The sequence below is a fragment of the Bidens hawaiensis genome, unplaced genomic scaffold (genome assembly GCF_021521415.1).
Source record: "Bidens hawaiensis isolate Kalapana, Puna unplaced genomic scaffold, B.hawaiensis_p1.1 tig00024513_1, whole genome shotgun sequence".
NCBI lineage: Eukaryota > Viridiplantae > Streptophyta > Magnoliopsida > Asterales > Asteraceae > Bidens > Bidens hawaiensis.
The window spans coordinates 145,370-168,914 of NW_027493878.1; the positions used below are offsets into that span (position 1 = coordinate 145,370).

Genomic DNA, 23,545 nt, shown 5'->3' on the forward strand with positions numbered 1-23,545 from the left:
TAAAAATAAAAATGTTAAACTCAATTTACGTTTTAATATAAGTAAAAGAAAACAGAGAATCTGTTGAATTTCAAGCAGTAAGTTTCACCAATAAGATACGGAGACTTACTTCACATTTGGAATTGCACAAAATATACTATTTATCTCAGAGAGGCCTGCGGAAAATTTTGGTAAAACATCAACGGTTACTAGCTTATTTGTCAAAACAAAATAAAACGCGTTATAAAGAATTAATAGGGAGGCTAAAACTAAATAAACAAATTTAACAACCCAGAATCCCAAATGTAAATATGTAATCACCCATTTTGGTAAGCCCAAGAACAAATACATCTTTAAATATAAGCCCATATATTTATAGCCCATTAACCCAAATACCAAATTTCTTACGTCCCCAAATGGCCGAATATGTTTAACCTGAATTAGAAAACTATAAGATGCATTCATTTTTATTTCTAATGGCATTGTTTTGTTTTAACAATGATGATGTATTTTATTATGTGATCCGACCCAATACGAAATTCTGACACTGGATAGTTAGAAACCCGAGCACCAGAAAATACTAACCCATAGAAAAACTATGGGGCTCCCTTACATAGAGGTGCACAAAAAACTCGAACCCGAAACCGGACCCGAAATAAAAACCCGGAACCGATTTTAATAATATCCGGATTTTTAATACCCGAACCCGTACCCGACCCTACCCGTAAGGTACGAATAGGGTATGCATTTTGGCACTAAAACCCAAACCCGAACCGATTTGTACCCGGTAATACCCGAAAACCCGAACCGGTTCTATACCCGGAACCGGGTTTTTCCAATACCCGAAACCGGGTATTTCAAATACCCGATGTATACCCGAAAAATACCTTAAAAATACTCGAAAACACCCCTAAAAAGTGCAAACTTTTAAAAAATCCAATCTATACCCGAAAAATACCAGCAAAAAACCCGAAAAAAACCCGTAAATAGGTTTTTTCAATACCCGATAATAGGGTATTCAAATACTCGGTTTTAGAATATCCGGTTCTATACCCGACCCGAACCTGATGAATAGGATATGGTTTTTAGAGACAATACCCGACCTGAACCCGACCCGATTATTACCAATACACGGCCATACCCGTACCCGGTCATACCCGAACCCGATTTCATACCCGAACCCGGGTATTTAAAAAGCCCGATTTGTGCACCTCTACCCTTACATAGTCAATTTTTTGTAGAGTAAATTACATTTTTTATCCAGAAAAAAAAAGTTATAGAATGATCACTCAATTATAAAGGCAAATGTAAGCATAGTATTTTATGTTTCTTGTTTTCATTTTATACAACAATATGTAATAAATAAAAGCTTGCAATTGAAAAATTAAAGGAATAACATATCTAGTGTATTTTAATTTTTAATAGGTTCCACAATCCACAATCACATGTTCCAACCAGAGGTGCAAATCATAACCGATTACGGTTAGTAATTGACATTTGAAAACCGGTTAACCGGTACTTGCGCCCAGTCCCAACCCATTTGATTCCAAATTCCAAGTCCAACATCGAGTTTGGGGGCATGTGGCTCGGTGGCTGATAACATACCAATCTAATCTCATGTGTTTGGGCTTGAATCAATAAAATATGAATCATCAACTATATGTGTGTGTGGGCCTCAATGAACTTGACGTCATGAGTTCTTTTTGCCCATTCTTTACTTTTTTCTATTTTTTTTTATCTAAGAAACTTGAATTCCAGACCTTTAAATTCTTTAGTGTTTCGCACGGTTTGTCCTTGCTAAGGGGCTACCAACCTCATTGAGTTATCCATATTTCCTTGTTTCCTTAAGAATTAAGATTGTTTATCTATTAAACTATTATTAAAATAAATATCTCAAGTTTAAAAATGTATTCTTTAATCCTTAATTGAGTTATTCATGTTTTACATATTTTGCTAAGAAAGTTTAAAGGTGTATTTACAACTATTATTTGTAACCGGAATTGTTGATGTCATTATGTCTAAACAAATCAATTATACAAGGCAAGTCCATTTGTTTCTTTCCCAGGGTAAGTATTAGTGTGGAGTGGACAGAGTCGTGAAAGATGGAAACGATACCACCCGCTACACCACTCCAATAGGTTCGGTGCCTCCAAGTCGCTCATCTTCTACAATCCACTCTTCCGATTCATTTCTTTAATTTTGACTACAATTTGACCATTTGTTATCTGTTATAATTAAGGCTTGGGATTATAAGGTCCCGGGTTCAAAACCTGACATAGGTTTTCTAATTAATGGTGTTTCTAGGTGACTCAGAGCTTGACCATCAAAATCTGTATGAACGATTAACATCTCATCTTAGGAAGACTCATTTGGGTATTAATGATACTTCCAGACGCAAAAAAATTACTATTATGTTACACCCCAAAGTTTACCCCAACACAAATGACAAAAACACATCATGATCTCTTGTCGTCCATCCCCAATACACACGGCAATTACTTTCTCACATCAATCATTAAAAAATTACTATTATGTTACACCCCAAAGTTTACCCCACCACAAATGACAAAAACACATCATAATCTCTTGTCGTCCATCCCCAATACACACGGCAATTACTTTCTCACATCAATCATTAGAAAACCTTTAATGCTGAATTGAATCCTTCCAACTAGATTTATAATCTACTACTCCTACAACCAACTTCAACTATAATCAAATAAACAACTCCATTATTAAACAAAATAAGTTGAACCTTAGGAGCTCCATATTTAAGGATTTAAATCATTTAATCTTTAAGTTTAACAAAGAGCCAAGATAATTCAAACAATTTATCGGGTAGCGTTATAATGCCTATGAAAAGCAAGAAACGGCAAATTTTTCAATGGCATAAACACGAGATCAGGTGCTGGTGGAAGAGATAAAAATATTAACTTTTCTTTGGTGGGTTGAAGGGCGTAAAATTTTGGTGTCAACTGGGAAAATTGGTGTAAATTTGATATCACAAACATGTAAGTTACTTGTATATTGTTGTTTTTGATGATTAGCGATTTTTTATCTCTTGTTTTAATATGAAAACGTCCTTCAAAAAAATGAGAGAAAAAAATAGTATATTTTAAAAGTTTTATTTTTTATAAAATTTACTTGATACGTCATACATGTGATTGTGTCTATTTTAAAATTGTATAAAAGTGTGTGCTATCATATTTTCACGTGTTAGGATATTTTAAAAAAATATATTTTTGTTATGAAAAGGAGTTTGATTTTAATTTACATTTATAAGAATAGAAACCTAGGTTTTAAAAATAACATCATATTACTATTCTTATTCTTTTTTTACGTTCACCTTTATTGTTAAGTACACATGTGATAAGCCATAATTTCAAACTTAATCATAACTTTTTATAAATTACTCATATTGTCTAAAATATTTTCTCATTTGTCTTTCTTTTAGTCTATGTAATGGTCTAGTGGATGCCTATCAAGTATCAACTTCTTTTATTGTGTGTAAAATTATCATAAAAACAATTAAATAACCCAAAAGGATGTTTGAACAGTTTGGGTTGCGGGTGTAAAAGAACCGAGTTGAGGTTGAGGTTGACTATGCAGTTTATGCTTGAGTTCATCTTGCTTCAAGCTATTTGTGTAATTCTCAAGCTTGACTCGTTAGTTGTTTTCCTCAAGCTCGGGCTCGTTCATTTTATAATTGTTAATTAGTGTATATGCATACATTTTGAGAAGACCTTAACGAGCCTTAGCTCGCTCAAGCCCGTGTGTAGCTACTAGTACTCTAAAAAAGCCAAAACTCTACTCAAGCTCGGTTGTGGAGCGTGAAATTACTCAATAAGCCTAAACAATCTTCTCATACAAAGACTCGAACTCAGGCTTCATAACTAAAAAAGTTTTTTTACGGTTTGGGTTCATCTTTTTCGGTACGATCTCAAGCAGCTCGCAACGACTTTAATTAGTGAACATTTTGGATTTAACGTAAAGTTTTAATTACCATAAGAATCATCTGTGTAATTTACTCTAAAACAGATATAAAAAAAACTATATATTGATACAAGAAGTGACTATTGTGTCTTCATTTAATAATGGATGGCTAGTAGATGTATTTACATATTGTCAAATCAACATAATCATAATAAATAATTAAAAAGTGAAACAGGTGTAGAAGGGGGTTGGGTTATGGGTCATCTAGCATATGAACCATGACTCACAGCCTCAAAGGTATTGTCAAGCCACCATTATTATTTTTGTTGGGTCATCTAATGACTGACGTTTGTTTTATTACTATATTGTGTAATTATGTGATGAAATTTCTCGACCGAATCGTCGAATCGACTCGAAAATTTTATGTCCGATGATCTGATCCTATGAAATTGGAACATTTAAAAACAGTAAACCCGCTTGATCCGAACTTTTAGGTCGGACACACTTTTGTAATGTGTTTGATGCATATGTTTAATACTCGGTCATTTATAATAGTGTGGCAAGACATGATAATATTACATATTATAATTCTCATATTATAATGAAAAATAAGAGTTTATTACATGTCGATATAAATCTATCTGTGATATTTTATAGAAGCTCACTAAGGTTGTGTTTGTTTTTGCTTATAATGTCTGCAAGGAGCCTATGGGGGTGTTTGGGTTTCCTTATTTTTACCTCCTTATAGCTTATTCACTTTTATTCATTCAAATAGTGTTTGGGTAATACAACTTATTAAACTTTTAAAGAAGCAAGGAGTTTTCATAAGTTAGGATTTTGTAACTTATGGAAAACTCTTTATTTAAGGTATAAGGAGGTGTAAATAAGGAATCCCAAATATGCCCTATGTCTGCGGACGCGCAGAAATAAGCTCTTGAAAGCTATATGTTTAAAAAAAAAGATCTAAAAAGTGCTTTTATTGTCTTAAAAAATAAGCTTTTTTCACCATCTTCATACATCTTCACACTTCTTAACATCATACCAAGTACCAACACCCAATGTCCAACACCACCACCACCCACCGTCCGCCACCACCACCACCACCACCACCCACCGTCCGCCGCCACCACCACCCACCACCACCTTCCGCCGCCACCACCACCGTCCACCACCACCACCGTCCACCACCATCGTTAACCACCAACCACCACCACCACCCCCGTCGGCCACAACTACCGTCCACCACCACCACCCACCACCACCACCCACCATTCGTCACCACCACCACCCGCCACAACCATCCACCATAGTCCACCACCCACCACCATCTTTCATCACCACCACCACCCATTGTCGGCCACCATCACCACCCACCACCCACCACCACAACCGTCCATCACCACCACCCACCGTTCACCGCCTACCACAATCGTCTACCACCACCCACTTCCATAGTTCGTACACCACTATCAATTATTTTAGCAGTCTACAAACGTTAAATGACTTTTATCTACTGTAATATATATGATATGTAACTAATTTTCAGCTTATGCAGACGATTTCCAGTTCTATAAAACAAACAATATTATATTTTCATATTGCAGATCTTCAGACCACATCTTCAGTTGCAGACATTAAATCAGATGAAATCAGATTGCAAACAATTTTTGTCTTAAAAACAAACAGCACCTAAATGTGTCGTAAAGTAATAATGTTATGGGCCATTGGTATAATAACCAACTAACTTTGTGGCTCAATAAGTTTAATAAATTAAACCTCAAGGGGTCAAATATGTCATTTTTAAAACTTATTAATACTGGAAATAAAGAGGTGTCTAATCGCAGATAGCACTGGTGACGACCGACCACCAATTCCAGAGGAAACCTACCGTCTGAAGATCCACTATAGCAAAGCCCATGGCTCATGCATGATTTTATCATGAACGAGACTTAACCCAATACCTCATCAAAGAAATCATCAAAAACTTAAAAAATTGAAGGTGGAAAATAACTTTTTTACTTGTACATGATAAGTTGTATCAAGACATGACAATATCACATGCTTTTTATTTTTTAATTGTGAGTTTGTAGTCATTAGTATGAGTTAATTCAGGAAAATATGGTAGACAAAAATGCATAAGGGTGGTGGGAGTGCCAAAAGATGAAGAATATATATTGCTTGCCACTTCAACAAATTAAAAATTTTCCATTCAAGAGCTTTGAAGTGTAGAGCCTGGCGGAAAGGAATCATAAAGAGAAAACAGAAGATTTTGGGGAAGATGGATGCGGGAGGACTAGAACAGTGGAACATCGCCCCTCCTATACGGTCCCGAGCACAAATTCATCTTGAAAGATACACTGTTTAGCCTAAGAAATATGAGAAATAAAATGAAAGCCACTTAAGAGTTTAATATCATATATAATATAAAAAAATTGTTATTTTGTACATGATTATAATAAAAATTAAATAGGTCAATATACAAACTAATCTTTATATTATTCATTATATCATTAGTAACATTATTGTGAAGTAAATTTAAAATAAAAGACGTCAATATTAAAATATGAAAAATAGGATATATCACTAAAAACTAACTTACAAGTAGATAACTAAAAAAATGATATAATATCAGTATTTCTTATTTCTAACACGTTATTAAGTCTAAGCTTAATGAATTATTCTTCAATATTGCACCACAACCGTTTTTACTATTTCGTTGATTAAAAGGATTTAAAACCCAACAATCAAAATCAAATATAGTTTTCCATAGACCAAGAAACTTTACATATATTATTTATTAATTAGTATTTAATGAGCATTAAAACATCACTTAATTGACTTAAGCTTTGGTTGATAAAGTGGGTCCAAATCAATAGTTTGGACTTTCAACTTTTATTGCTAAGATAAGTATTAAATATTTGAAATTGAAATTCTGGTCCTAATTTTATTTTATTTTATTCTACTCGTATTAAATGTGAGTACAATTGTGGAATACGTGTGAGATAATTCATGATTTTAGCCAAAAGAGAGAAAAACAAATATTACTATATTACGGTTTTCATTAGTGAAGATTCTTTTTAGATTGTAGGAGCCTTCATGGTGAAAGCTCTCTACGAATGTCTCATTGACCACTAGGCACTGGTGATTTCACAATCAAACCAAACACAAACTGGTTCGATTAAGTCTCTTTGATCGTATGTTGTTTGAACTGACCGGTTACCAATTAAATTGGTGAACTGGACCAGCTGATCACACATATTTACATTTTATTTTTTTGAAGATCTTATATAAAGATAGATCGTTCATCTAGTTTTCTAATCTTCATACTATAAATATTTATGTCTTAATACTTACTAAATTGTAAATCATATAAATTTTATTGTTTTTATATATTTGTTTTGTATTAGGTACAAATATAATTTTTTTTGTTATTATATTATTTATGAAGTCATCTGGTTTTTAAATATGATTCTATCGGTCTATTATGGACCAGTAAGGCCACCCATACATTATAGCCACAAATAATCCACCGTTTGCTCTACTTGTTACGTCTACAAGCTCGTCTCTCTTCCACTAAGCATCAAAGAATCTTAAAAAAATGTAGATCTTTAAGTGTTGCTTGGTATTGATATAAAAAATCACAATAAATATTGAAAATACGGTTGGAAATTAATTAATGTGAAGATCTCATGGGGACTTCAACAAATATACTAATATAGTATAAATCTTTTAAATAATATTTAAATAACACGTAATATGTAAATACACGTTGAAGAGGTAGGTCCCAGCAGAGACCAGTTGGTCCCGCAAGACTCACCTTGAACAGGGTTGTCTGCGCAAAGGCCATCTGCTCCCGCAGGACCCACCATGCTCATAGAATCTTACGCGCAGTACGCAAGCTGTACACGCAGGGAAAGCCTCCCATGGTGAAGTACCCCGCCTGTTCCCGCAGTTGCGGATACAAGCCATCAGGGAAGGCTACCCGCAGACAGCAAGGCTACACGTACAAGATTAGCTACTTCAGCAGTCACGTGAAGGCATGAGCAAGGCAGGAACAATCCCGCCCAAATGAGCCAGTCTGATTCTGAAAGATCTTTTGTACCATACCTACCAAGGTATGGATAGGACAGACGATCTGACCAGAACAGCCCATGAGCCAATCACAGGGTGACAGCTCACCGACAACAGTGCGAGGAGGAGCACCCTCTAGTACTGTTTGTCACTATTAGCCGCTGCCTACTCACCAACTCTCACTGTGGAGCAGGCGCAGCCTACAGTTGGTGGAATAGTATTACTGTTGGCCGTAACCTATTCACCAACCAGCATGGCCTGCGTACAATCCACAGTCAGTAGGACGTGCATGGTCTACAGTTGGTGGAATAGTGCAGCCGACTTTATTACTGTTGGCTGTAACCTACCCACCAACCAGTATGGCCTGTGCGTAATCCACTGTTGGTTGAACAGGAATACTATTCAGCCGGCTGTACCTTCTAGAAAACCTACCTTCGGCTATAAATACTCCAATATCTTGGAATGGTAAGATCATCTACTATCTCGTATAACTTACTTGATAATTGCTCTAATAGTATTCATATACTTTTATATTCAAAGAGCAATATAGACTGATTCTCACGCCGGAGGGTGGTCACAAGGAGGAACCCCCCCCTTCTCAGTGACGAGCTTACGGTGTCTGTTTTGCAGGTTCCCTAAAGTACAACTTACTCTGCTGGACCTAACCTTCGTGGGAAACATTATCTAGCCCCCAGATTATCCATAATCTGCCCGGGGTCCCTTAGTGTTTCTTCATTGGCGCCATCCGTGCATAAGGCTAGAACTACATCTTTCTCCAGTTTTTCAAAACTTCCAAGATGACTAGAGAAATTCCGGTAACCACAACCCCAGCCACTGGGGTAAACACCGGCAACACAATATTTACAAACACTACCCCAGCCACCCAAGCTGGGGCAAGTGAAATACATTTTACGAACACTACCCCAGTCACTCATGTAGGGGCAAGTGGAGTAAATATTCCACTGGGATTTACTGATGCCCAGCTGGAAAAACGACCTCGAGCCCCTCGCCAAACACTTGATCAAGTGAAGGCATGGGCCGAGGCACGTCAAAGAGAATTTCAGGCTGAGTTGGACGAACGCTTGCGTTCAGTCCAACAAGCTGAGGAATTCGGTAGTACTCGTCAGCACCTCAACATGAGTAGTGAGTACGAGTACTCAGACGGCGAGGGGGAAGACTCCGACACCGATGCGAACCCTCGCCATAGGGCGAAAGGGAAGCGTAAGGAAACGGATCCCCAGCCAAAAAGGAATTTTGGGGAAGCATTCCAACCAGTCACAGAAAAAAGCGAGCGTGACTTCTCCAAGGCCTTTAGACCTACTGCTACAAACGCAGGAAGGTCAAAATTTGCAAGGGACATTGCAGAAGCAATCGCCCCGAGGAGTGCTAAACAAATGTCCAACATTGGCACATACGATGGTCTATCCGACCCAGATGACCATCTGAACAGGTTCATTGCGGGGGCAACCGTCAGTAACTGGACGGAACCCACGTGGTGCTACATGTTCCAGATGACTCTGGTAGGAGCAGCCAGAGCATGGTTCGACCGTTTACCGGTCCACCACATTTATGACTGGGCAGACTTCCAGAACAAGTTCAGTCAACAGTTTAGTCAACAGAGGAAGCACACTGAGGAGCAGTGGACGATCCTCAACTGTGTCAGAGAAGAGGATGAATCCTTACTGGACTTCATCACCCGCTTCAACTCCAAGAAGGTGAGTCTGGGCAACATCAGTGAAGACCTCGTTCGCAGCCGCTTTCATTCAGGGCGCTGAATACCCAGAACTCATCCGCACTCTGACGGGTAAAGACGGCATGCCATCCACGTGGGATGCCATAATGACGGCAGCCAAGCGCTTTGCCGAAACAGAGAAACAGCTGGGAAGAGATCTCCCCCACAATACAAACCTCTACACGCAGAGGACAAGGGAGAACAATGTGAGAACCGCCCGGCTAAACAAAAAGAGGCGGCAAGGTATTTGGCAGTCAAGGATAAACTTTGACACCCCCTCAAGCTCTCACCCTCTGGTTGGCGGAAGGGACAAAACGCACCCTTCGAACCGGAAAAACCGTTGGACGCCACTCACCAAGAGCGTCACGGAGATATTTGCCACGGAAAAACTGCCATGGCCAAAAGCCCCAGTGATCCGACAGAAACCCAATGCGGATCAAAGCAAGTCTTGTGACTTCCATGGGACAAAGGGCCATAGCACTGAGGAGTGCACATCCTTGAGGGACATCGTCGAGACATTCGTCAAGGATGGGAGGCTCGCACACCTCGTGGCATCTATCAAGAAGGGAGGAAGGAACGACAACAGGTACAGGGGTAACGGACGGAAGCCCGTCGACATTAGCATCAACATGGTCCATGGTAAGGTCAGAGGAAGAAAGAGACCAATGACCGAACCATGCGCATGGAAGGAAGCAGAAGTGCGCTTCCCGCGAGTGCCGGGAGGCCCAAACAAAGAAGGCCCCATTGTCATTAAAAGCCAGCTGGGGCACTACATCACCTCCCGCACCCTCGTTGACAATGGCGCATCGTCGACAGTGATGTACAGGCAGTTCTTCGACAAGCTCGATGATGAAGACAAGGAACGCCTGGAGACGGTCTATGCTTCAATGGAAGGGTTTGACGGCAGCATGAACACTCCCTTGGGCATCCTATCTTTCCCCGTCACTCTCACCGATGGGAATTATTCACGCACGGAGGATGTGGATTTTGTTGTGATGAAAAAACCACATCATACGTATGACATCCTATTCGGGAGAGACGGGATGGCAAGATTCAACGCTGTGGTATCCTCAGTCCACGGCATGATGGGATGGCCAACAACTGAAGGCGTAGCGATGATCACGGGCATTCCCCAGGTATGCATCGCATCTGTCTCCTCTAAACCCAAACCGAAGATGGCCAAACAAACCATCACTGAGCCTGAACAGTGGGCATTCAACGGGAAATATCCCGATCAGGCCGTTACCATTGGCCCGACAATTGTTGATCCAACACGCACCTTACTCAAGCGCTTACTGCAGCGAAACGCAGACATCTTCGCGTGGACACCAGCCGACATGACTGGTGTACCCCGGGGAAAGGCAGAGCATAAGCTCAAATGCGATCCGGCCGTAACGCCGATCGTACAAAAGCGCAGAGTAATGGGGCCCGAGCAAACCAACGCGTGCAGAACCCAAGTCAAGGAACTCCTTGATGCGGGCATCGTGCGCGTTAGCAAATATCAAACATGGGTTGCAAATCCCGTAATGGTACCGAAGAATAACAAACAATGGCGCATGTGCATAGATTTCAAAGATTTGAATAAAGCATGCCCCAAAGATTGTTATCCGTTGCCAGAAATTGATCTCAAGGTGGATTCGGTGGCACCATTTCGCCTTAAATGCTTCTTGGATGCGTATAAGGGGTACCATCAAATCCACATGGCTGTGGATGACCAGGACAAAACCGCCTTTCGGACGCCCGATGGCACATTTTGTTATAAAATGATGCCGTTCGGACTTAAGAACGCGGGGTCCACGTACCAACGACTAATGGACAAAGAGTTTCACGCCCAAATTGGGAGAAACTTGGAAGTCTATATGGATGATTTGGTCATCAAAAGCCCCGAGCCAGAGACGATGTTGAAAGACATTGAGGAAACTTTCAACACGCTCAGAAAGATAAACATGAAGCTCAACCCGAGCAAGTGTTCATTTGGGGTGGAAGAAGGGAAGTTCTTAGGGGTCATTATTACTAAAGATGGCTTCAGAGCGAACCCTGAAAAGGTCGAAGCCATTGTCAAAATGGAATCACCTACCACCATAAAACAGGCTCAAACACTTAATGGACGACTAGTCGCGCTTAACCGCTTTTTGGCAAACCATGCGGATAGGTCGTTCCCTTTTGTGTCAACACTAAGAAATTGTTTAAAGAAAACGCACTTCCGCTGGACACCAGAAGCGGAAGCAGCTTTCCAGGAGATTCGATCACGCCTGATCGAACTCCCAACACTCACAGCACCACAAGCGGGAGAGGAGTTAATCCTATACCTCTCCGCAACAGATAGAGCAACCGGGGCAGTCCTGCTTGTAGAACGAAAAGGCATCCAGATGCCAATCTATTATGTTAGCCGCGTGCTGGCAGACGCGGAAACCCGGTACTCTACCCTGGAAAAACTGGTCTTGGCACTTATACACGCTTCACGCAGGTTGAGACGATATTTCCAGGGTCACCCAATCACTATTCTCACCAACTTCAAACTCTCAAATGTTCTAGGCAAACCCGAGTTATCGGGACGCCTAGCCAAATGGGCAATTGAATTGGGAGAATATGCGATTCAATACAAGCCGAGACCAGCCATTAAAGGCCAGGTCCTGGCTGATTTTATTGCTGAAGTCCCCGCTGCGCGGGAGAAAGAGTGCCAGGAGGAGGTTCAACCCTCCCCAGCACACGAAATCGATGAGGTCTGGCGACTCTATACTGATGGAGCAGCTAGTAACGAGGGTTCAGGCGCAGGGTTAAAATTAACAAACCCAGCAGGCCAGGAATATACTTATGCTATTCGGCTGGATTTCCCAAGTACGAATAACGAAGCTGAATATGAAGCATTCCTGGCCGGATTGAGGATTGCGCGTAAAATGGGTGTAAAAAATTTGGAAGCCCATGTAGATTCCATGCTAGTGGCAAACCAAATAAACGGGACGTACACGGCTGTAAATGACACAATGGCCCTGTACCTTGCCCAGGCCAAAGCCATCATGCGCGATTTTAATGATTGTAAAGTGATACATGTCAAGCGCAGCGAAAACAAATCTGCGGATGCGTTAAGCAAGCTTGCATCACTGGCCTTCACCCACTTGGGTAAGGATATCCGCGTGGAACTCCTCGAAACACCATCAGTCCCGCACAAGGAAATTTGTGTCATCCAAACCGGTACAGAAACATGGATGACCCCAATAATAAAATACCTTGAAGCAGGAACGTTACCAGAGTCGAAGTCACAGGCAAGAAAACTACGCTGTAAAGCACTGAATTATCAGCTGGTCAATGACACCCTTTACAGACGTAACTTTCTTGGCCCATTGTTAAGATGCGTGGACAACCAGGATGCTGACTACCTCCTAAGGGAGGTTCACGAAGGCATCTGTGGAGTACACGCAGGCCCCCGCGCTGTGGTAGCCAAACTAAACAACGCGGGATACTTCTGGCCGGGTATGCATATGGACGCGTTGGCATACATCAGAAAATGCAGATCTTGTCAGCTTTACGCACCCAACACGCATCGCCCGAAAAATGAACTTGTTCCTGTCACTTCCTCATGGCCATTTCAGAAGTGGGCCATTGACGTGACAGGCCCATTTCCAACAGCAGCTGGGAATGTTCAGTTCCTAGTGGTGGCCATTGACTACTTCACCAAATGGATAGAAGCGAAACCTTTAGCCCAAACAACCGCAAAGCATATCAAAAAATTTATTTGGGAATTTATTATTTGCCGTTTTGGACTTCCACAGAATTTGGTAAGCGACAATGGCACCAACTTTGCTGACAAGAAGTTACAGCAGTGGCTGAAAGAACTTCAAATCACCCACACCTTTACCTCAGTGGCACACCCGCAAGGTAACGGTGAGGTAGAAAGAGCAAACAAGAGCATCGTCGAAGGCATCAAGAAAAGACTCTTGGAACACAGATCCGGCTGGGTGGACGAGCTTCCGCACGTCCTTTGGGCAAACAGAACGCTGAAGAAGACCAGTACGGGAGAAACCCCGTTCAGTCTCACTTATGGCACTGAAGCCATGATCCCAGTCGAAATCGGTTTACCCTCACCAAGGGTCTTAATCCAACCAGAAGACAATGATGCGGAAAGACGGTTAGACCTTATGCTAACCGAAGAGCGCAGAGACTTAGCCGCCGTGCGTGAAGAAAACTACAAACGACAAATGCAAAAGTACTACAACACGCGGGTAAAACTCTGCAACTTCAAGGAAGGAGACTACATACTGCGTAACAACGAGGCTTCGAACCAACAACGCCCAGGAAAGTTGGCCCCGATTTGGGAAGGGCCATACATCATCAAAGAAGTTCTGGGAAAGGGCGCGTACCGGCTCGAAAGGCTCGATGGCACTCCCATCCCTAGAACATGGAATGGAGCTCAATTACGCAAATGTTATATGTAGATCAATTCCAACTTGTAAAGAAAAGGCCTAGAGCCACTTCTAATGGAAATGATTCTCCTTTCACGATGTATTGATAGCTTGTAACCTATGAACTTCCCTTACGGGAAGAAGTAGTTGCGTGTGGAAGGCGGCAATACCCGCATAAACACAACGCCAAAATGTTAAAAAAGTTCCTAAGGAAAACCTACACGCAGGTCAGATGTAGGTAAAGTTTAGCCATCCTTGGAAGTGCAAGTGACGGTCTTACCCGCACAATCACGAACAAGGAAGCCAAACTTACCGTCTACCACGTTATAAGGTTAACTTATGAACACTTAAAGAAAGGACAAGAAAAACCTACACGCAGGTCAGATATAGGTCTAAAGTTAAAGCCATCCTAGTAAGTGCAAGTGACGGTTACACCCGCACAATCACGAAAGAGGGAGCGAAAACTTTAGTCCATTATCAACCACGTTCAAAGGTTTAACTTAATGCCTTAGAAATTTTAAAAAACCTACACGCAGGTCAGATAAAGGGTAAAGATTAGCCATCCTACCAAGTGCAAGTGACGGTTTTACCCGCACAATCACGAAGGAGGAGGCGAAACTTTAACCCATTATCAACCACGTTCAAAGGTTCTTATTCTAAGCACTTGGGAAATTGCTAATTTAAACTAAGTATGCAAGTCATAAGTTTATAAAGCAAAGAACCCAAGGAAATAACAATCTTATACGCAAAGAGATTAATATTTCACAATCAATTACAAGAAGGGCTGGGTAACTACCCGCCTAAAAGAAATCTATACAAAGCTAAGTCTATCCTAGCAGCGGGAAGGGATCTTCAGGATCAGGCTTCAGGGCCACCTCCGCTTGGGCCAGCACCATCAGAGCGCGGCTGCCCAAGGAAAGCCTTAAGGATGTTTAGCCCATCATCAGCAGCAGCGACTTCATTCACCTTCTCCACCACTGGATGCGGGAAGGCAGCATACTGATTCACAGCTTGGTCATAAGCAGCTTCAGTATTAACGTTGAATAAAGGGAAGTTGGAGGGCGGAAAGCCTCTCTCAGCAAACCCTAGACCAAGCAGGAAGCCAGTCTTCTGCCCATCCTCATGAGAAGCGTTGAGGGCTGCGCTCATTGCATCGTCGTAAGAGGTCTCTGAGAGGACCTGACGCACAACCTACAAAAGAATACTTAGAACATTTTCTAATTACGAGCAGAAAGCGTAAAGAAAAAGAGGATACCTGAGGCAACGCTTCTCGAAGCAACCATTGGAGGGTAGCTTGACTTTCTTTACAAGCACGTTCGGCTCCGCTTTTATCAAGGTTGGCAAGTTGAACTTCCTTGGCGGCAGCTTCTTCGACGCTTTTGAGTTTCCTTTCAGTACGGTCAAGCACCCCCCTCTGGTCAAGGATCTCCTGCAGCTTCTTGGCATCTTCCATTGCCAAGGCGTCATGAGCATGCTGAAGAGCCTTTAATTTGCATTTAAGCTGCTCATTCTCTTCGCGAAGTGGCTCAGCAACAGCTTCAGCCTTGGCAGCCCTCTCAGTTGAGTTTCGCGCAGTCTCCTTGGCCAGCCGAAGCTGTTCATTCACAGCTTGGGCAGCCTTGGAGCGGGCCTCGAGTCGCGCCTGGACTTCAACCTCAAGGGCCTTGAATGCCTTCTCCTTCTCGGCTGCGGCAGCGGCCAACTGCCGGTTCTCCTCCCGAAGAGCCCGCGCTTCAGATATATCTTTGGCGCGAGCTGCTTTTAACTTGTCGTTTTCACGACAAAGCAGCTCGACGCGGGGCTGCGTTCGGGCCTGGAGAACCCGAAGCTCATTGGTTAGCCTACCCTCTTGGTAGCTAGCCATGGCTTCCCCCAACGCACCATGAGGAGCAGCGTGGCGAGCCCAGTCCACGCACTCCACAGGGGTGCGAAGGGTTGTTCCTCGGCGTATGTTCCATCTTGGAACATACACTTCATTGGAATCCGACACTGCAAAAGAAACAAAGGCAGTTAGGAAAAGATGATAAAAATATGTAAAGGAAAAAGAACCCTACGTACCTGTAGGGTCAATAACAGGCCGATAGCCGCCAAACCCATCACCTGAACCTAAAGGAAATCCATCCAACAGGTCAGGCAGACGGGAAGGTGGCATAGATCGGCGGGAAGCCTGGCGCATACCTGAAGGTCCGGCCGTCGGTGCCGGTGGCGCAGGTATAGTGGCAGCCGCTGTGGTAGCCATGGTTGGCGCCACCTCCTCAGCAACAGTAACCGCCGGCTCTGTGAAAGATGCTGTAAAAATTGCACTCACGGCCGGCGGAGACACCTTCTCAGCTGGAACAGCCTCAGGAAGGCTAGAACCAGCGGAAGCAGGCGTAGACGCCTGGGTCGATGCCTCGGGAAGGCTGACCGAGCCTACCGTCATTGGCGGGGGAATACTTGCTCCAACTCCACCCTGGAATGCGTCAACATCCACACCTACATAAGCAAAAGTGTTAGAAAAATTTATTTTAAACAACAAATCTAGACAAGAATTATGGGGGCACTTACGGGGTTTCTTGAGCTTGAACGCACGGACGAGCGGGGGCGAACCCGATGGAGCCGGCCTCTTGACACCGGTAACCGTCGTTGCCGCTGCCTCCTCGGAGGTGACACCTGCAGCCTCCGGAGCGGTGGTCTCTTCACCACCGGGCTTCCCCGCCACCTCTGCATTATCTGACTCCGAGTCAGATAGGACTACCGGGTCGGCCGTAGAGGCCACCTTCTCCTTGCCCTTCGCGACGGCAGCCTTTCTCTTCCGCACCAGTGGAGGACCTTCTGCGGATTCCTCAGAAGAAGAAATGTCATGAACTCCAGCAGCAGGCACAGCTTTGAGAGGTTCAGGGTAGAAGATAGGCTTACCTGGCCGTCGGTGGCTCAGGATCTCTTGGCCTGGCGGGTAAACCTCCACGAACCGACCCGCAGTCTGCTCGAGGATGGGCAACTCGTTCTCGTCCAGAGCACGAGTACCCATCCGCGCAGGACCATCTTCCTCCCGCGGATTCAGGAGCGACTGAAGATCGTTACCCTCTGAAATCAACAAGAAAGTTAGAAAAAATCGTAGTCAGCAAAAAAGAAACAAGACATACCATAAGGGGTAGAGTTCGAACCATATTCAAGGACGATCGGAACCTTATCCGCATTCGCCGCCTTCCACACCCGGCTCATCCCCAGCATCACCATCGCCGACTCCGGAAAACGGAAAACCGGGGACTGGACCCGGGATATCTTCGAAAACCATTCCGCCTCCTCGTAGTTAAGGGCGGGAAGGTTCGGAAGCGCCTGGCCATTCTTAAACTTCATGGCGATGGGGACGGCGCGAGCGGATATGAAGAAGAACTCTCTTCTCCATGAGCGAAGACTCCGCTCGGTGGTACAAATCTTTAAACCCTTTATACGGGTTGTAAGAGTGTACCACCCCTGGATGCACCTCCAAGTGTAGAAGGTCATCAGACGGTCAACAAAGGGCTCAAGGCCCAGTATCCGGCACACCCACTCAAAGTGCCGGACCTTGGCAATGGCCATGGGGTGCACCTCTGTCAGGTGCACACCGTGCCTCTCCAGGACACGGTACACAAACTTTGTCAACGGAAACCTAAGGTTTCCGTAGACAAAGAATGCAGCATAAACCCCGATCTTGCCACTAGGGGCATCGTACACAGTATGGTGGGGTTCAGGAAACTCAGGCTCGAGAGACTCGAGCATGAACTTCCTGACGATATACTGGTACAGATCGACAGGAAGAGAACACTGGCACTCGCCAGCAGTCTTCTGATCATCAGTATCATGAGAAGACATGGTGGAAAGAAGAAAGTGATTTCGGGAAAATGCTTGCCTGAAAAGGGGAGTATTTGCCGGAAATCACTAAGAAGAAGAAGAAAGGTGAAGGTGTGAATTACAGATAACTCTCTCCCCCTTTATATAGTAATCGCAATTAATGCGGTGAATTTAATGCGGAGGAGAGAGAAATCAAAGGTGCAATGAAACTATGACACGTGGCAAAAAGCAGGCTGGCAACAGCTGTTGAAAGGACGTGTGCCAGTAAAATCACGCCCACGCGCCTGAAAAAACGACTGGAATGACCATGTTCTGTCACGTCACCATAACTTCCTGCACGTCCTGACACAGTCAGAAGAAACTGTCGCACGACGTTTCAGAGGTTTGGACTGTTCTTATCTTTTCACCAACTCTTCGAATTTCAAAATTCAAAATTCGAAAATATTAAAAAGTAAGCGGGAAAATATCCCTTACCCCTTGGCAAACAAGTAACCGTAAGACGGCTGCGGGTACAGTGTTAAGGCAAAACCCTTCACATACCTAGCACCCGCAGGGAATTGAAGCCAAGAAAACCTTGGTAAACAAGTAACCGTAAGACGGCTGCGGGTACAGTGTTAAGGCAGAACCCTTCACATACCTAGCACCCGCAGGGAATTGAAGCCAAGTACCCCGGCAACCAAGTAACTATAAGACGGGTGCGGGTACAGTGTAAAGGCAAAACCCTTCACATACCTAGCACCCGCAGGGAATTGACGCCAGGAATACCTTGGAAGTAAAGTAACCGTAAGACGAGCGCAGGTACAGTGTTAAGGCAAAACCCTTCACATACCTAGCGCTCCGCTGGGAATTGAAACCAAGAAGGATCTTCTGGGCAATGCTTGCGGAAACGGAAGTAACATCCCCGCATAGCGGGAACGTCGAGAACTACGTTGTTTGAAGCTCCAAGATGGAATTGGTGGTCTTAACATAATTGATCACTATGTTCAAAACTACCAAAACCTCATGGAAAATACATACAACTGGGACTCAACGCTCCTGACTTGCGAGGAGGTTACAGACCTACCCGCATCATACCCAGAGACCAAGCAGGAAACTCGGGCATTTCTGCAAGTGACAAGGACTTCCCATGGAAAACCTTACAAAACCCTTTTCAAAACCCTTTGCTTAAGTCCAAAAGTTCACCTCACTTTATTAAACACGCATGAGAAGAACATTGGACTGGGGGGACTTGAAGAGGTAGGTCCCAGCAGAGACCAGTTGGTCCCGCAAGACTCACCTTGAACAGGGTTGTCTGCGCAAAGGCCATCTGCTCCCGCAGGACCCACCATGCTCATAGAATCTTACGCGCAGTACGCAAGCTGTACACGCAGGGAAAGCCTCCCAATGGTGAAGTACCCCGCCTGTTCCCGCAGTTGCGGATACAAGCCATCAGGGAAGGCTACCCGCAGACAGCAAGGCTACACGTACAAGATTAGCTACTTCAGCAGTCACGTGAAGGCATGAGCAAGGCAGGAACAATCCCGCCCAAATGAGCCAGTCTGATTCTGAAAGATCTTTTGTACCATACCTACCAAGGTATGGATAGGACAGACGATCTGACCAGAACAGCCCATGAGCCAATCACAGGGTGACAGCTCACCGACAACAGTGCGAGGAGGAGCACCCTCTAGTACTGTTTGTCACTATTAGCCGCTGCCTACTCACCAACTCTCACTGTGGAGCAGGCGCAGCCTACAGTTGGTGGAATAGTATTACTGTTGGCCGTAACCTATTCACCAACCAGCATGGCCTGCGTACAATCCACAGTCAGTAGGACGTGCATGGTCTACAGTTGGTGGAATAGTGCAGCCGACTTTATTACTGTTGGCTGTAACCTACCCACCAACCAGTATGGCCTGTGCGTAATCCACTGTTGGTTGAACAGGAATACTATTCAGCCGGCTGTACCTTCTAGAAAACCTACCTTCGGCTATAAATACTCCAATATCTTGGAATGGTAAGATCATCTACTATCTCGTATAACTTACTTGATAATTGCTCTAATAGTATTCATATACTTTTATATTCAAAGAGCAATATAGACTGATTCTCACGCCGGAGGGTGGTCACAAGGAGGAACCCCCCCCTTCTCAGTGACGAGCTTACGGTGTCTGTTTTGCAGGTTCCCTAAAGTACAACTTACTCTGCTGGACCTAACCTTCGTGGGAAACATTATCTAGCCCCCAGATTATCCATAATCTGCCCGGGGTCCCTTAGTGTTTCTTCAATTACAAAAGGAGGCTTGGATACTTTAAAGCTACCGATTCTCCATTCCCGGTACGCTTTCTAGTAATGAATGTTGATTTGATCGCTTATTTCGGTTTGTTTTGTTATATTTTGGTAGGTTTTGGTTCAACTATACATATAATTAATCTAACAATCATAAGTCAAACCATCTAAGGTTTTATTAGTTATGTAACAACTAGGGGTGTGCATAGGTCGGACTGGTTTGGTTTCAGGCTAAATATAACAAAAAACCGAAATTTTAATTTTTAGAGTTTATAATTTGGTTTTAGTTTTTATTTAGGTTTGATTCGGTTTCGGATTTTTCGATTTGGGCTTGAAAATGTTGTGCTGAAAATAAAATTCTTGATAGAAATAATGAACTTAGGCCTATTTTTTGTTTGTTGATGATTTATTAGATTATTTTACATTTTTGCTATAATATATGGGTTAAACTATATATTGAATTACATGCAAAACCAAAACCAAAACCAAATCGAAAATTTGGTTATTAACTTATTATGAAAGCATGAAAACAAATTGTCATTTCTATTTTTTTTCCGTGTTTTTCAGTTTTAATTACATGCAAAGGCACAAAGCCGAAACCAAACCAAAAGTTCATTTGTACTTTTTACAAAAACATTCGGTTTCATGCACACCCCTATAACTAACTATCTAACTAAATCAACCAACAGTTGTAATTCCGTTCTGTTTTTGTAACAGGTTATTCCGGGATACGACGTGGCTGGAATAGTAGTAAAGGTTGGAAGCAAAGTAAAAGAACTTAAAGAAGGAGATGAAGTATATGGAGATATACATGAGAAAGGCCTTGATGCACCTAAGCAGTTTGGAACATTAGCCGAGTACACCGCTGTTGAAGAAAAACTATTAGCATTAAAACCCAAGAATCTGGATTTTGTACAAGCTGCCGCTTTGCCTCTCGCCATCGAGACCGCTTATGAAGGTCTAGAAAAGGCTGGTTTTAGTGAAGGCAAATCAATCCTTGTGTTGAATGGTGCTGGTGGAGTTGGATCGTTCGTAATTCAGGTACTTTCATCTCTTACAATTGCATATATTTTCATCATATTCTAGGATGAAACGAGCTCGGGTCGTTCAGATTTAGAAAACTATGTTTCTAAAGCTCAAGCTCGACTGCGGAGTAGTTTTTACAAGCTTGATAACTATACCATGCCATAATTTATATATATATTGTGCAAGTAAATATTATTATGTGTATAGGCATATAGCTCGTGAGCGACGAGCCCAGTCAAACTCGATATGTATAGCTCGGGCTCGTTTATTAAATAAGTTGTCAGATTAGAGATTTATATATATATATATATATATATATATATATATATATAATTTAGTTAGCCACCATGAAAAGTAATATTCAATTGGTACTATATATCTATTAAATTTCAATGAGTGATGCTAGTAGTAACTTTAGGTAATATGTATCAATCAATTTTCTTAAAGAAACCAGTTTTATACTTAAATATACTGAGTGGCCGGTTTGCAGTGTTGATTAAATATTCAGTTTTGTAATTTTAGTGTTTTTTTTAATAGATTCTTTACCAGCTATGGTTAGCATTTTCTTTGTTAAATTTGCTTTATAAATTTAGAAAATATAATATGTTATCTTACAATGATTTGAGTCATTTTCACATGATATATTTATTCCACCATCAAATTAAGCTTTTACTAGAAAACAAACAAGATAACATAGATGTTTATATTATTATCACATTTTTTGTTAATACAGCTTGCAAAGCATGTGTTTGGTGCTTCAAAAATAGCAGCCACATCTAGTACTGGAAAACTCGAGTTGCTTAAGAGTCTAGGGGCAGATGTAGCAATCGACTACACGAAAGAGAATGTTTAAGATCTACCGGATAAATATGACGTTGTGTATGATGCAATTGGTAAGAATAATACCAAAACGGTTAAATTAAAGTCGGTATATTCAGTGTAAGTTTTAGTTTATTTCAAACGGTTAAATAAAAAAGTGGGATAATTAGCAAAAATAGCAACAATTTCACACTCATACCAGTAATAATATAGCACCATATATTAATAACTACTAGAAACAACAATATTAATTCATTTTATATCAATCACAACAACATATTTCTCAAGCAACTTAAGGTATCTCACATTCTCATGCATGGGTTACATTGATTATAAGTAGCAAAATAGTAATATGTTACTATTTTAAAGTATCATAAAACGATAAGTCATTTTTTTCAAACAACTAAATTGCTACCAAAATAATATATTTTTGCTTCTATGACATGCTGTGTGTCACAATCTATTTATTTATTTAAAAAGTATATAAAAAATGTGTTTGGGCCACCCCAATCTATTTGATCACTGCTAAAGCCTAAGCCCTAAAGCCATTTAACTCATGAAACCTTATAAAAGATTTCATTTAAAAATTATATTATTACTAAAATGATGCAAATAGTCGACACGACTATTTATGTACTATTGTTTGTTGAAGTACAAGGATGATACAATGTTGTAGGACAACCGGAGAGAGCGGTGAAGGTTGTTAATGAAACTGGCGTTGCAGTGTCTATAACCGGGCCAATTCCAGCAGCGGGGTTCTGCTTCCTTCTCACATCTAGTGGCTCCTTTCTGAAAAAACTAAGCCCTTACCTAGAAAGTGGAAAGATCAAAGTGTTGTTCGACCCTAAAAGTCCATTCTCTTTTGACAAAGTTAATGAAGCTTATACATACCTTGAGAGTCACCGGGCAACTGGTAAGGTAGTTATATACCCGATTCCTTAAGGTTTGATTTGAATTTAATTGTTACGTTTTTTTTTCTAATACATGGTGTGGCTTGCTTTGTGAAATAATGAGAATAAACACGGTGTGCAAAGTGTTATTGTAATATTTGATCCATGTGGTTTCATTTATCTATAGAGTAAACAAAAATATATCAAATACAAGTTTGTTACATTAATTAAATTAGCTGATTGGTATATGAATTTAGAATTAGAACTTGAGAGTGTAAGCTAGTCAATCAAAAAATTATTTTTGATGAATGTAATTTATTACATGTTACATACACATATTTAGTTTGATGGTTACAAAAACAATAACTGATATGTATCTACAGTGAATTAAAAATAAAGTAACTACATGTTTAACAAATTATTATTAATTTAATATTGAGTAAATGGCATATTAATGTAAAAAAACATAAAAATATCAAAACTAGAGATAAAACAGTTATTTATCAGATGTGGAATTTAAGAACTCAAAAAGCTTGGCCCAGGCTCGAGCCCAAAGGAAGGAGTAACTAATAACCGAAACCGAACAGAAATTAACTGAAAACAGAATTAAGTGA

General features: G+C 41.8%; 1 pseudogene across 1 annotated transcript; it reads left to right on the forward strand.

Moving 5' to 3' along the window:
- The first annotated feature begins 577 nt into the window (after positions 1–577).
- Positions 578–23,083, forward strand: LOC143569515 (2-methylene-furan-3-one reductase-like; annotated as a pseudogene). Its single transcript, XR_013141755.1, has 5 exons — positions 578–598; positions 20,185–20,244; positions 20,914–21,237; positions 21,956–22,115; positions 22,718–23,083. The product of XR_013141755.1 is annotated as a 2-methylene-furan-3-one reductase-like (transcript).
- Positions 23,084–23,545: the final 462 nt, after the last annotated feature.